Genomic DNA, 14,962 nt, shown 5'->3' on the forward strand with positions numbered 1-14,962 from the left:
TGCCATGACAGCTGCTGGGTCTAGTTTACACTTGTGCAAAACAGAATAAACAATGGATAAACTGGTTAGGAAATTGTGACAACCCCACCTCACTTGTGCCATGTGGGAGAGACAAAAGGGAAACTCTGCTCCCGGCGCTCCATGCACTTTCTCTTTGATTTTACTTTTACCATCCAACACTTCACTTGACATTTCATCATTCGTGCCTGCACTCTTGCACTACTGATTTACTGACTGGCACACTTTTTAATGACTGTGACATTTATATTTGTCTGTGTCGTCACTTGTCTTTTTTTGTGTGTCCCCTTTCCATTACTTGTCATGATTTCTGTGTTGGTCATGACAACATTGTTCTATATTATTTAAAGGTGACAAGCTTTTTTTTTTAAAGATGGTAGGAAAAAGGACAGTTAAGGGCTCTATCTTACACCCGGTGCAAAGCGGCACAAAGCAGCACAAAGTGCAACACAGTTGTCATTTTCCCATCCAATGCCCACGTTGTTTAAATATCAAATACATTTGCGCCCATCTGTGCACCCATGGGCGTGATGGTCTTAAAATGAGGTGTGGTCAGGCACATTGTTGGCTTGAGACAGTGGAAAGTGACTGCTCTGAAGTCAATGGCGCAGTATTTCACTGTTATTTAAAGGGTGCATTGTCAAGAGAGTAATATGCACCTCCATAGGCGGGCTCACAACACGCCTATACTCTGCCTGTTACGCAAAATGCTAAAAAGGATACGATGCAGCACACCGGAGGTTGGAGCATTATTTGTGACATATTGTGTGTTGCACAACATTGCCATGACGCACGAGGCTCTGCAGAGAAGCTTCTCTCTTACTACCTGGTAAATCCTCCACAGTGTTTCCCAATCATCACCGAAATGTTGCCCCAACACAAGTACAGATCCACACTTCTCATCATATAGATATAAATATTTCTAACGTTGTGATTTGTGCCGTTACTTCACTGTAGATCTGTGAGCAGCACATTGATTCGCTCAGAAATGCAGATGGAGCTCTGATTGGTTTATTGTATGTTACACATGGTTAAAAAAAAACCAATGTGACATGGACAGGGCCTGAATATATTTGCCCCATGTGCTTCGGACCATCTGCTTTGGATCATTGAAAGAGAGACCTGAATGTCTTGCAGTGTCATGGCCAAAATATTCACAAAGTAAAATAATTTTAATGCCCTTTTCACAATGCATTCAAACTCGCATGAACCTTGTATGAACCATGGTAAAGGGCCCCTTGATTATTCTCTGTTCTATGTTCAGGCTGCACCATCCACATGGAAAGGGCAAGTACAAAAGGCCGTATATAAGCGATGTTTAACGAGAGCGCGCGCCGGAGATTTAGAGCGGGCGCGTGCTGGACACCTGCAGCGGGCACGCGCAGGAACGAAGCGACCGGAGAGTGGAGAGTGGGCAGGGGAGAGACTGATGTCTGCCGTCCAGAGACTACATTAGTGAGTTACTATTGTGTGCGTGCGTCCTTCAGACCTGTAAGTCGTATCATTTATGTTATCTGTTAATTTAATACTGTTGTTGTTGTTGTAGTTGATAATTCATGCAACTTGATGGCAGCGTTGGTGATTTAGCTTTAGTTAGCATACTTTGCTAGACTCTGCACCTGCTAGCTAGAATGCTCATGGTTGTTGATTTACATACTAGTGGTTGTCTAAATGCTCCGTGTTTGTATTATTGAGTGCATTGTTCACATGCCAAGTAGTTACACTGCATTAAGATTATGGAATTAATAGTGGTTTAAGATGTAGTGTGTATATATGTAGGCTATATATGATGCTCTATGCATTGTGTATGATAGCTTGAACAATGTTATTGCTTTCTCAGAACCATACACACAAAACACGCTCATGTTTCTTACTGTTGCTCAAGCTCATTAAAAGTCTTGAAAGGAGAGAAGTCTTCTGTCCCTGTTCTAACAGACACACCTGGGCGAAGTTTAGAATCAGAACCAAACTCTGCAATATCGTTCATCTTTAGGGTGTCACAGATGAAGATATGGTAAAATTGATTTGGCTTATACAATGTTTGGTCATCATATGTATGCAATGGTATCTGATACAAAACATTTGGAAAAAAAAAATTCTCACAGTACTGTTCCAATGCAACTAAAGACCCAGTTCAGTCTTGTGCATGCAACATGGACTTTATAGCAAAATTTGCAGACTCCCATTTCATTATCCTCAGCAATAAGAGGCTCAAAATAAGAGGCAGGGGTTTTCCCTCCAAAAAGAAGTTTGTCTTGAGATACTCACACTTGCAACTTAGGTTCATTTTGGCTGCGTCCTTATGGAATACAATTATAATATAACTGTGATGCAGTTGAAAAATAAAAACTTTTATTTACTTTGGAAATGCTATTTAAACTCTGCCCTCACCAGCTTTCTGGTGACCTTTCAATTCCAATGGCAGTTTAAGTTGCTGCTACTGACTCATCCAGAGAGGTGAGCTGCAGAGGAGGGCTGGAAACACGCGTGTAAATGTCCAACCGAGGCACTGATCATAGTCACCTGGCCAAAACCCCTTTTTATTTTCTGATCGTTTTGACCCGTATTTTTTCAGTCTATCATCAAAGCGATTATGAGCTGCTCATTTCTGGCAGAATGGAAGATGATAATGAAAATATTTGCGGTGAAATTATCAGAATATTGCAAAATATATATTTTTTTATTCTTCTATAGTTGAAATACACACACACAAGTGAATGAAAGAATATTGTTACCCTGACACAACAAATTACACCCCCCCTACAAAAAACATCCGACGTTATCGGTTCCGAGAGAATAGATTTCGTATTCGTTATTGCAACATGAAAGTTTTCTTTCGCATTCACCAACTCCGTTTCTGATTAAGACATTTGTCTATGATGCATTTTCGCTTTTCTCTACGCAGAAGTTCATCTGCATCTCTCTCCCTCACGGGGCAGCGCTCTCACACACCTTGGAGCACCCTGCAGCGCGCGCGCGCACACACACACACACGCACGCCCTGCTCTTAGTGTATGGAGATAACTCAACGTTTTGAAGTGTGGTTCAGTCTTTTTCATTTAAGGACAGAAACACGAGCGACCTCTGAAAACATCCAACATCACATAGGGACGGAGAAATGCACAGCTGTCGACCGACGAGCTCGCAGCTCATCCGTCGTTGCGTCAGGTGTGGGTTGCGTGCTGCAGCCTGGAGCCCGAGTTAACAGTCAACTAGATTAGCCTATACCAAAATGGGTTAATGATGATAATCGGAACTGTCGTTCAATTTCAGGTCGGTGGTGGTGTTGGGGGGTTTCGTGTATAACGGAAATAACATAGACACAACGCTTTTGTTTTGAAATAACTTTTTTTATATCCAGTTTTTTTCCAAAGTCAATGAAAAAATCGTGTTGAATAATCGGGATCTCAATATCGATCAAAATTATCGAGACGATTATTTTTGCCATAATCGAGCAGGTCTAGAAGTAAGTGAAATGAGCGCAGACCTCCAAGCGAGTGATCATTGTGAACGGACAGAAGAAATCCTCAGAGCTAACGTCAGACTGACACATATTTGTATGATGTTTGTGGTTATTAAACTAACATGAAGACATGTCATGTGCACAAAACAGATGATTTGGAGGAGTTGCCGGTAGTAATGATAATAATAATAATAATAATAATAATAATAATAATAATGAAAACTTTGTTTTTTACTTTAATATAAATATTGTACCTCAATATTTGTACCTCAATATTTTAAGCTGTATAAAGGTTTCATGTTTCATTTGTACTAAAATAATTACTGTAGATTGTCTACAGTTTTGTACATGAGGCCCAAGGGGTTGTAGATGTTACTCTAATTTGATTTCTCATCTTTAAAGCATTAGAAAGTCATTCCAGTAGGGCTAAGATTATTGTACAGTGTCTAAAATATAATAATAATTGTAAATTAAACTAAAAAAGAAGAAATAAACAAGCACACATAAACATTCTGTAGACTAACCTTTTAAGAGGCTCTCATATAAATTTTGCATTGCCTTGAGTGTGGCACTTCTGCTTCCACGCCACTGAGAAACTCACAGGACACGCCCTGCTTTTTTCCATGGCTAAACAAAAAGAAATGGTTGTAAACTCGCCATCTTGAATTTTTTCTTTTAAATTTTTTTCGTCAATAGACGAAAAACAAACCTTTTTATTGAGAATCAAAGCTTAGAAGGAGGAGGAAAATACATGTTTTTGAATAGTCTATTTTTGTCAGAATAGCGCCACCAAGAAGCCAAAGGACTTCACAGACCTCCTTGATATTGTACATACATTACAATATGTATGAACGGAAATTGTACTAGACATGTGTTGTACATTGTACATTGTACAACACATGTCTAGTTTGGTGCAAATCATAGAGTTCACAAACAAATCACTTACAGTTTCCCATGTGTTTTTCTTCTTCCTTTTCTTCTTCTTCTTCTTCTTCTTCCTCAGTTTGGCTTATGAATGATAAAAATCAGATATTAGAAGATGTTGGTCCCTATTTTGCCACACAGTAAATCTTGTGAGAATCATGTATGTGATATGTAGCTGGGTTGTAATGTGTGCAAGTTGACAGGTCCAACAGTATTGCGGTAGAGAAGATCTGCAGCTTACCAGAATGCGGGCAGCATCCACCAACTTCGATGTGTTCCCTCCTTTTTTGAGTTTTCAACCCATTCTTTTTTGGCCTTTTCCTTTTCCTTCTCTATTTTCTTTTTCATGGGTTGTTGGGCCCCACAGAGTTTGCATATCTTGCATTGCTTCCAGCATCCCAGCTGAAAGGGAAAAACTACATGAATAGATTGAAGAAAAAGCTAAATTAGTGTTTCAATTATTACAATTATTAACCATTTCCTTTTTTTGGAATGTACAGTGGGCTAATTAAATGCGCTGTTAGGAACAGAGGTGTACCATAACACTTTTTGCTGACTAGGACTGGCCCTCTCATGGTCATAGTTGGTCTTGATCGTAATTGATCAACAGTTTGTTAGTTGATTACTTGCTCTTTATGTTTGTTTTTCCATATTCAATTCATTCTTTCCTAAAAAAAAAAAACTATGGGCATAATGTATTTGTGGTGAGCACTAGATTCAAAGATGTATTCCGACATGAATGCCTGATTGCTTGGTTCTGTTCGAGGTTTCTTCTTGTTAAAAAGGGGTGTTTCATCCCACTGTTGCCAAGTGTTGCTCATTGTGGGAACTGTCTGGTTTCTCTCTATAGCGTTTTCAGGTCTTGACCTCAGTCTTGAGATAATGTATGATATGATTTGGCATTATACAAATACAACTGAATTGAATTGAACCACATCAGGACCGTTGGGGGACTAACATTGTCTTGTTGGTATCCAGAGTTTTTATGTTGTAAAAATGTGGCAGAAACAACTGTATTCACACATCCAATGAAATGTTTAAGGCTACAAATGGAAGCTTTGGCTATACTACATTAGCTACATGTATGCTAATGTAAACTTATGACTATGGTTGATGCCTTTATTAGGGGTGTTGCAATATACGGTTACTCTTATACTATTGACTAATATTTAATAATACACATACGATAATATGGTGATGGCTTGTAGATCTTTTGCTTATCAGTTCATCATGTTGCCTTTTCACTGTCCATTAAGTGTAACTGGTCTTTTTGTACAGTTATGGTCACAGACTCTCTCCACCTCCCTACACTTGTATCTGAGTCTTATTAGTTGGCCAATAAAGGGACTAAATTGTCAAACAGCATTATTATGATGATGATGATGATTATTATCACTCTTTTTCAAATTTTTTACACCCATCATTATAATGTCATTATGTGAAGTCTTTTAGACACAATAATCACGTTGTAAAATCTGACAGCGCTAGCCACAAGTTACATTAAATCAACTCCACAATCCCACGACCAGACAGACGCAGCCACTACAAACTGGGTCAATGGTCTTCTCCGTAGATTGTATATATGGTCTTGTGTGGTTCACTTCCCTCCACTCTTGGGGCGGTTGCACCATCCGCTGGGGTATTTGGTCCGGCGCTCTGGCTTGGTGGCAGAAGATGTTGTGTGCGTGGACACGGATCATCTCAATGTCCTTTTTAAAAATGTATTTAAATTCACAAAATCAATTTACAAGAAAAGATAGGGAATGAATTTACAGAAAAGAATAACATTCAATAAACGATGGTGGAAATGACAGTAGACTTTAGTAGAGTAAAAAACAAACATTTTGAAAAAAATTTAAAAACAAAAGAAATATTGGAATGTAAATAAAAAACAAGGCGAGGAGACACAAAGCAAATGGAAACAAATATTAAAAAAGCAAGGATCGAGAAATAGACTTATACATTTTAGTGGCTTTTCTATTCATTTTCTCCATGAACTTTATGATTTCAAAAAATTGGTAAAATTGTAAATAAAAACATTATAAGAGGGAGTACTGCCATTCCACTTGCAAGAATGAATATATAATAGCTTATTTACCCAAAAGATCACCTCAATGTCCGCTGCTCAACATCCAAACCCCCACGCTTCCTTTCCCAGAGAGTTATTTCCCTCATAACGTATGTCAGTAAGGAAGCAGAACCATAACAATAAGAGTAAAACATAAGAGTTGCCTAAATGGACATTTAAAGAAAACCTAAACAAACACGGAGACAGTGAAGAAAAAATTACTTCCTGGCAGAAGCTACTTGAGTGACATGACAGAGTCCATATCATCCACCGGCAACAGTAGAAACCTCCTGGCTCACCAGTTACATGGGTTATATACGTAATATAGTGTATTACTTTTTGTAGGTATAAGTACGAGCGGTGAGTGAGAACAGCCTGTACAGTGGCTAGAGAGATACCAAGTGGAGACAACAAGAGCTGTGATTGGTCAGCTTGGGCTGCTTGTGTTTTATCCTACAAGTCTCTGATGATGGTGGAGATCAGGCTGAAGAAACACTGCTCTCTGTCAGTGTGAACAGAAACCCTTTGTACAGCAGTAGACTGACATACATGACAGAGTTGACTGCCACGACCTTGTCTGTAGTGATATGAAATCAGTTTGCCAAACATCAAGTTAAGTTCCCTCCACCCCTCCTCCACTTTCCCTCCACCTCTCTTGGCTTGACGTTCTCCTCTCCTCAGGGCCGGCCCTTTGAACCTTTCAGCCCAGTTTGAGGGAACAAAAGCAAACAAATCACATTGTCCTTCCAGGAATTTTGGCTTGTTCATGCCTTTCATGACCTCTTCTTTAGGCACCTCTCTGCCTCTCCTCATTCAGGGTTCCCAAGAAAGTCAATGGTTCCTTACATCCCAGTTTGACAAGTCAGGAGGATACACGCTAATCCCCTTAATCTGGCCTTTCTCCCGCACGCAGCCACAGGGAGAGGGGGACCACAGAGAGTAATCCTGTCGGAGAAACAATAGGATTAAGGGCCCAACCCTGTGAGTGACAATCAGGTAGGCTATCCACTGACTGATCTGCAAAGCAGGAGTCCCGACCACTCTCTCTTCAGTGTGACTTTATTTTTGTTTGGCAGGCCCGAGAGGGATGGGGGTGAGGCAGGGGAGGAACGGGTGGGTTGTGATGGGAGGGAGGATATTTCTTTGAGGGGCTGCTGGAGGTCTGACAGGCCTGTGGTCCCCTGAGCACCAGGGTCCCAGGAATGACTGACAGGTGAGGGGTAAGAGCTAGGAGGGTTTGTTGTGGAGGGCTATGGGGGTGGGGGTGGCACTGATACAGTTGATTTTTATTCGCATTTCTCTAGAGATATTTTGAGGAATATGAGTGTGTGTATGTCTTCATGGGACAAAAGGTGCTGGGACACCCTTTTTCCACCATGGCAGTGGTAGAACGGATAAATGTATTTTCCTACTTAAGTCGGCTTTAAAGGATAAGACTGGTGTTACATGTACATTATATAGCTATCGCAATCGGACACACACACACACACATAGTCATTTAATCCCATGTTTAAATAAAAACTACTGATGAGCACAGCATTATAAACACAACACAAATATATAGTTTCATGTTTAAAAAGGGCGCAGTTAGCTGCAGGTATGCTACTCAAACAGGAGGATATAGTGCATTTGTGCTCTTTCACAACATATATATATATATATATATATATATATATATATATATATATATATATATATATATATATGAAAATGTAACTTCAAGACATCTGAAAACATCTATTTCAACTATTTTAAGTATTTACACGTGCTTTCAAAAGAACAAAAATTCCATAAGCAATACAAAGTGAAAAAATTAACTACATGTGCATAAGAAGTCTTTTTAGACATCTTACATGCAAAGTCCTCAGCTCCATGGAGTCAGAGTACAGATCCTCCGGGTCAAATATTCCTCCAATGCAAGTGAAAGTTCTTCAGTCACATTTTTACTTAAAGGAGTACTTGATTTTAAAATATTTCAGTATTCAAAAGTACATTTTTATGTCAACACATTGTTGTATTGTTCCACATTTACAGAACCATATGACTCTGAAACAACCTGCTGACTGACTGACTGACTGACTGACTGACTGACTGGAGAACCTGTAGAATAAAAAGAATAGAATAGAATATGTAGACTATGATATGAATAGAAATTGACATAAAAGCACAATTGAATCAACAAAAGGAGCCGTTGTTGTCTACATATTTCTTTTTCAAAAAATTATTATTATTATTTAGCAAACATTTGAGACTTAATGAATCTTTATTTCTAAACCTTCAAACACAGACCTCAGATCAGACCATGGTCTCTGCTGAAGAATCTTCTGCCTCATCTTTATCTAATGTTGCCGCTGACACTGACAGGTTCACACATGACTGACAGTGGTGGAGTTGGTTGTGATTGGTTTTTCTCCTGTAATGAACACAGTGTATGGTCTATCACATTTTTCAAGATTAAAGAAAATGAATTCACTGACTAAAAGCTGTGCTTCAAAGTAAGAGTTCTTCAAACGAATGTAGTGGAGTCAAAAGAACAATGTTTGTCTTTTAAGTGTAGTGGAGTAAAAGTCAGGGGTTTCCAAAAATAGAAAGAAAATATATTACAGTTTAAGTACAGTACTCAAGTTAATGTACTTTGTTACTGTTCACCCCTATAAACTAATGAATTATCAGAATTATCATTGCTTTCATTTTTGTCTTCCGACTAAACCATCCACTGATATAATCTCAGCACTAATACACAAAAGCCTGGGCAAAGTTACAGGGGAAATAAACACCTTGCTCAGACACACACCTGAACTAAACCAAGTTTAATTCAAAGGTGTATATTGGTCATCAAATCTAAGCATTGTTTTATTGTCTCCTGTTTTTAGACCCTAAACTGTTACGTCTGAATCATTTTACTACAGTGAAGTACAGATACTGGAAGAATATACTTCAGTACAGTACTCAAGTAAATGTACTTTGTTACTGTCCACCCCTGCTTGCATGAGATAGAAAAATCTATCTATCTATCTATCTATCTGGTTATTGTGGCAGCAAAAAATAATATACAGCAAAAGAAACATTAACTAGAAATGAAAATGGAGAAAATAGTTTGTATCTAAATGATACAACTGATGTTGCAATACTGAAGTATAAATGTATCTGTGGCTGTTCCTTTCAACAGTGAAGCCTCTGCTGCTGTGATCAATATCTGAACTTCACCTTATGAACACCAGATGGCCCCATTGGCACAAATATGTGTTGAGCAGGACTCAGCAGGTCTGTTCTCAGGTCAGAGAAAAGACAGGCTGCTCATTGCACCAACACTTCTGTTCAGAAACCATGCAAACCCTCTGATATCCAGTCGTCTGTCTCTGCCACTGCAGCAGGCCGGAGCCAGCCCCAGGCCTCAGAGCTAAAGGAAACAAGCCTCACATCCAGTGAAAAGAGAAGCTGCCCACTCCATTCAGCTCCAGTGAACGTGGCCAAAGAAAACAGCGCTTGATTCTTTACATCTCCTCACGTTACCATGATGGTCTTGTTAAGTGCTGGGGGTAAATTACAGGTTAGCCATTGTGTGAAAGGGAATGAGTCACAGGATGGTGGATTTCCATGTGTGACAGGTGCCTGCAGTGGTTACTCTGTGTTTGTTCAGACTACAACTCTGAGCTGACACTGGAAATTCCCACTGCGGGCTCACCTTCAGAGGTGAGGGTCAACCAAGTGCTGGCTAAAGGGGTTCCTTACACTCACCCTCCTGAATGTTTTCAACTTTTTTTGTAGGGCAGAAGAAGATGGAGAATATCTTCTACTCATTACTCATTCAGAGTGAGATGAGAAGATGATTACTTAGTTTAGCATACAGACTGGAAGCATTGGGAAACAGCTTGCCTGTGTCCACAGTTCAATATACAGTACACCTACCAACACCTCACCGCTCACTGATGAACATGTAAAACATACAAATGATCATTTGTAGTTTAAGGGAAATTCAGCTTTGTTATAGCTGCAGTGAGGTTGCCATATTTGGTTCCACTGGCTGTACAGAGACCAAAACCAGACTTTGCTCACTCACCATTTCTTACAACCTGTACTGCAGCCAGTGACGAACTGCTGTTCATCAAGAAACTGTTAGTAAGTTGCAAGTACACCAAAAACCACAAACTGTGATTTTTAAAAAAAGATTACATTTCTATCTGTTTGTGTACAGATTAAATGAGGGAAACATCAGTGAGCTTTAGCGGTGTTGGTAGCGTGCAAACGACGTCTGCAGGTCTTTGTCCAAAACACAGTTGTTAATACACAATGTTAGCCAATCTATACCGGTTACCTATAGACTGCAGAATTGATTTTGGGCCCACGTTATATTTCTGAATTACAGTGTCCACTGACCATGGTGAAATCATTGAGGTCTACTGACCAAGGCCTTCTGGCTGTTCCGAGATCTCGGCTTAAACCAAAGGGGACCATGCTTTTGCAGTTGTGGACCCATCTTCCCCTGGTTACAAGGAACGCTGAGTCAGTCGACAGTTTTAAGAAGCTGTTATACTCAGCTGTATTATATGCACTTAATCCTCTAATGTGATTGTCCTCTGTGTAGCTTTTATTGTTTTTAGATTATAACCTGTTTCTTTCTTTTTTCTTCAGTGTTTTCACTATACAGCACCTTGTACCTCTGATTTCCATATTAAGGTTTTGAAGTTTTATTAAGGTTTTCTAACAGTTTTGAAGACATAGATCAGATGATGTGATCCTGCTGATAGAGACACCAGATCAAACACTTTTCTGTGTTGCTCTAGAGGACAAACCAGATATTTTCTCGTCCAATTTGGAAGATCTGTTATAACCTGATGTTATCATCTGCTGTAGCCTAGATTATTATAATATCATATTATTGTTGCAAATAGTATTCCATTTGGGTTCAGTTGTTGTGAAGTGGCCCATCAAACTATTAAAAACAAGAACCAACAAAAAATATGAGTAGTCTTGTAATGTTGTTAGTTTAATGTTACCTGCCCAGGGACTACGGATGTAAATAGGCATTTTTGCTACAATCTGGCATGTTTGTATTATGTACTTTGTGCTGATGTTCATTCACTTGCTTTGTCCCTATCAATAAATAAATAAATACATTTGTATCCCCTCCTGTTTTATTTGTGGCGAGGCTGAAGCATATAAGACTCCTGTCACCCATTAAATATTTGTTGTTTGGGGCTAATTCAGGTTCTTACTTAGGTGAGGGATGACATCATTACCACGATATTTAGGGTATTCTACTCTATACTATTATACTACTACTATTTTTTATTAAAAGGTGCTGAATTACCTGGATGGCAAAGTGTGTGTGTTCTCTCCAGCATCTGGGGACTGGGGACTGGTAACTTCTTTGAAGAACTCAGGAACTTGACCTCCATTTCAACCTTAGGAGCCAGGGGCTTGTTCTTGGGCCACAGTTCCTGAACAGCCAAAAGCTCCCGGCTTTGTGGGTACTATTTTCTAATTGCCTATGAAAAACAAACTTACAGAAAGTCGAGGACAGCGGCTCCAGAGTTCATGTTTAATCACAGACCTGCAGTTAACACTTGTTAACACTGTTTACCTTACCCTCACTATGGTTGTCAAACATTAAGAGTTGGTGCTACATGCAATGATATATTTGTGATGCTTGTTCATGTACCTAATAAAGATGTATGTAGTCCAACATGTCATAAATGAAAAAAACCTGAGTTTCATTTATTTGAGCTTGTAAAGGTTCAAGAATAAAAGCCAACTTGAAACTGACACATTAGATGTGTGTTTTGTATTTCAAAGTTCAAAGGTTAGGTAATATGCTGAACGATGTTCCAGTGAACATAAAATAATCAACATGGAAAAGAGAGGAGCAGCACCAGCATCGGTCTTTTAAAAGCCAGACTTGTTTGAAGTGTGTGGATGAACAGTGGCATTTTTCACAGGCCTGACACTCGACAGCGGCTTTGTGCCTCATGATGTAGCACCCTCTGAAATGGATGATGTCACCCAAGACGTGGGTATCGGGGATAAGAGGGCAAGGCAGGAGGCTTTTTTCTCCTACAATGGTCTAAGCTCCCAAACCCTGAGTGACACTACAGAGGAGGAAGGACATGTGCAGACAAGAACACACATCGCTCACGACCACTGACTGATACTGATACCCAGACGTCTACTATCAGCCACCCACTGTCATCCACCTCCGACTACAGTTCACCTGATCACAGGTTCATTTTAAAAGTGATACCTTTGGTTTCCTACAGAGGAGTAGCCTATAGAAAAACTCACCTGTAGGACTACAGTCTATAGAGCTATTAGGTATTTCAAAACCAAAATATTTCTCTCCTGCGTTTCGGCACGTTTTAGTGTCGTATAAAAGAACAACATTTGTGTGTGTGTGTGTGTGTGTGTGTGTGTGTGCAGGTTCAATCCGGTGATTCTGTAAAATGCATCGTGTGTGTGGATGAGGAGCAGTGTGTGCAGGAGTGCACTTCATTTTGTTACAAGAACCTTTGACTAAGATAAGACTAATAAGATCAAATAGGGCAAATCATCAACATGGCTAAAGTAATGATATCAGCAGCTTGATGTTTTGAAGTTTAAAGGAATACAGCTGTCACCTGTTATCATCATACCACTGTAACCTTAGCTATTGTACACATTTGGGTTATTTCAATTCTAAGTTTAACGTATGAATTTATGTTGTTTATAAGGTGGTGCAATATTATTTGAGTTTATTATAAAATAATAAATATTACTTAATATATTCTATTTTATAATAATTTCATTATCAGTCGTGGCACTTTATTATGTATATCTATATTTTGTAGGTGTAACATTTAAGTTACCTTTAGTGCGGAGCCCTTTCGTTCCCACCTGCCATCGTTTACAGTGGGACAGGTGTGACGGTCTTTTAGGTTGCAGAATACTGCTGAGCAAGAAATCTCTGGTTACACCATCAATAGATCATATTTTGCTCTTGTATCACCTCCTGCAAGCGTTACACCCTGCAACTTGTTTTCTGTTCATGAAATTTGTTAAGAAAATAGAAGGAAATCTTCCTGTTGACTCTAGTTTTTGTAACTAATGCAATCTTCTCCTTCAGTATGAGAAACCGAGAGTGTTTCTGGGGTCTACTGTCCCTCCCATGAAAACAAAATCAAACGTTTATTTTTCAGTAACAAAAAAATACAGCTCCCATCAAAATTGAGTGAGCGTGAGTACTTACATCATCATAAGTGAGTTTCACATTCATGATATTCACTAACACTTTCTGCTAAAGTCAAATTTCCAGCTTTGGGGCTGTCCGCAGTCTGAAAACATATATTATCCTGCTGTTATTACAGAGATGTTTAAATGGCAGAGGCGCCTCCACTTGTGCAGGGACTGACCTCCGCTGTTAAGTCGTGACATTTAGCCCACAACGGTCTAGAACTAAAAGGGATATACACAGAAATATTGAATAAACAAGAAAGTTAGTATCTTTAAATGAGACAGGAAAGCTCTTCCTCGTTCTTTGCGTCGTTCCAAATGTCGATGGGATTCTAAATGAGGTTTTTCTTACTTTTGGAACAGAACCCAGAAGTTCTGGTTTTACTTTGGCCTTTTGTTGCCAGTCAGTGAGTGAGAAAGAAGTCAACTTAGATTTTAAACAATAGATATCCTCTTTAAGCATTTTACCTCACACCAGTGTGCGAACTATATCATGGTGTCCGGGGGAGCTCCCTGTTCCTTTTCTGTTGCTGTAAATGCTAATGTTGTTCAGGCAGTACACTGACAGGCTTTATGTTTCCTTCCTGAGGCTGGACTCAAACCACATTCATAATTTTTTACTGAAATTTTGTCTTCAAATTATTCTAACTACTGATTGTATTTAACAAAATCCTCCACCCAGAAAAACTGGTGTGAGGTCTTCTTGTTGTGGAGACCGCCCCCATCCCCAGACTCTATGATTAATTCAACCGTAAGGGGTCCCTGGGGGCCACATCTCCTGCATGGGTGTGCAATGTCTGTACGCACCCTGGCCATTCCTCTTATGAGGCTCTGGCATATTAGTTAATGGACAGCATATGATCTAATATATGCAGGGAGGGCCATGGCTTGGACTCAGAGTGGACACCCAGGGACATGTGTGGCTGGTAGACCAGCACACAAACACAAATTCACACGCAGCCTTACTACTGCATGTCTCTGTATGCTTCTCCTGCTTAAGTTGTAAATGTGATTTATACTCTGTGTGAACTGCTCGCTGTGTCTGTTCAGATTAACCTTGTTCACTTATACGTTCAGATATGTTATTGTTATGTTTCTGATCAGCCTGGATCCAGATCTCTACTGCTGCTACCTGTAGCTTGTTCCAGGCAGCTTAAACTACCTGGAAGAGGTCAAGTCAACTTGCAGGGTGGATTTTTTTCATCAGAATGTGATCTCGGTGTTCGGACAGGCTGAGATCCAATCACAATGTGGGCCTGACCACCTCCAATCGCATTCCAGTT

The 14,962-nt window shown here is 39.6% G+C and overlaps 1 long non-coding RNA gene across 3 annotated transcripts; it reads left to right on the forward strand.

The window, feature by feature from the left end:
* Window positions 1-1,347: 1,347 nt before the first annotated feature.
* On the forward strand, window positions 1,348-11,590 carry LOC130181008 (uncharacterized). 3 transcript variants are annotated; one of them, XR_008829504.1, is made up of 4 exons: window positions 1,348-1,473; window positions 7,291-7,469; window positions 9,643-9,749; window positions 9,845-11,590. It is a non-coding gene; the product is annotated as an uncharacterized LOC130181008 (long non-coding RNA). The 3 variants fall into 3 exon arrangements; XR_008829502.1 differs by having other exon boundaries at window positions 1,349-1,509; XR_008829503.1 differs by lacking the exon at window positions 7,291-7,469 and having other exon boundaries at window positions 1,378-1,509.
* The last annotated feature ends 3,372 nt before the right edge of the window (window positions 11,591-14,962 follow it).

This window comes from Seriola aureovittata, chromosome 14, assembly GCF_021018895.1.
Source record: "Seriola aureovittata isolate HTS-2021-v1 ecotype China chromosome 14, ASM2101889v1, whole genome shotgun sequence".
Lineage (NCBI taxonomy): Eukaryota > Metazoa > Chordata > Actinopteri > Carangiformes > Carangidae > Seriola > Seriola aureovittata.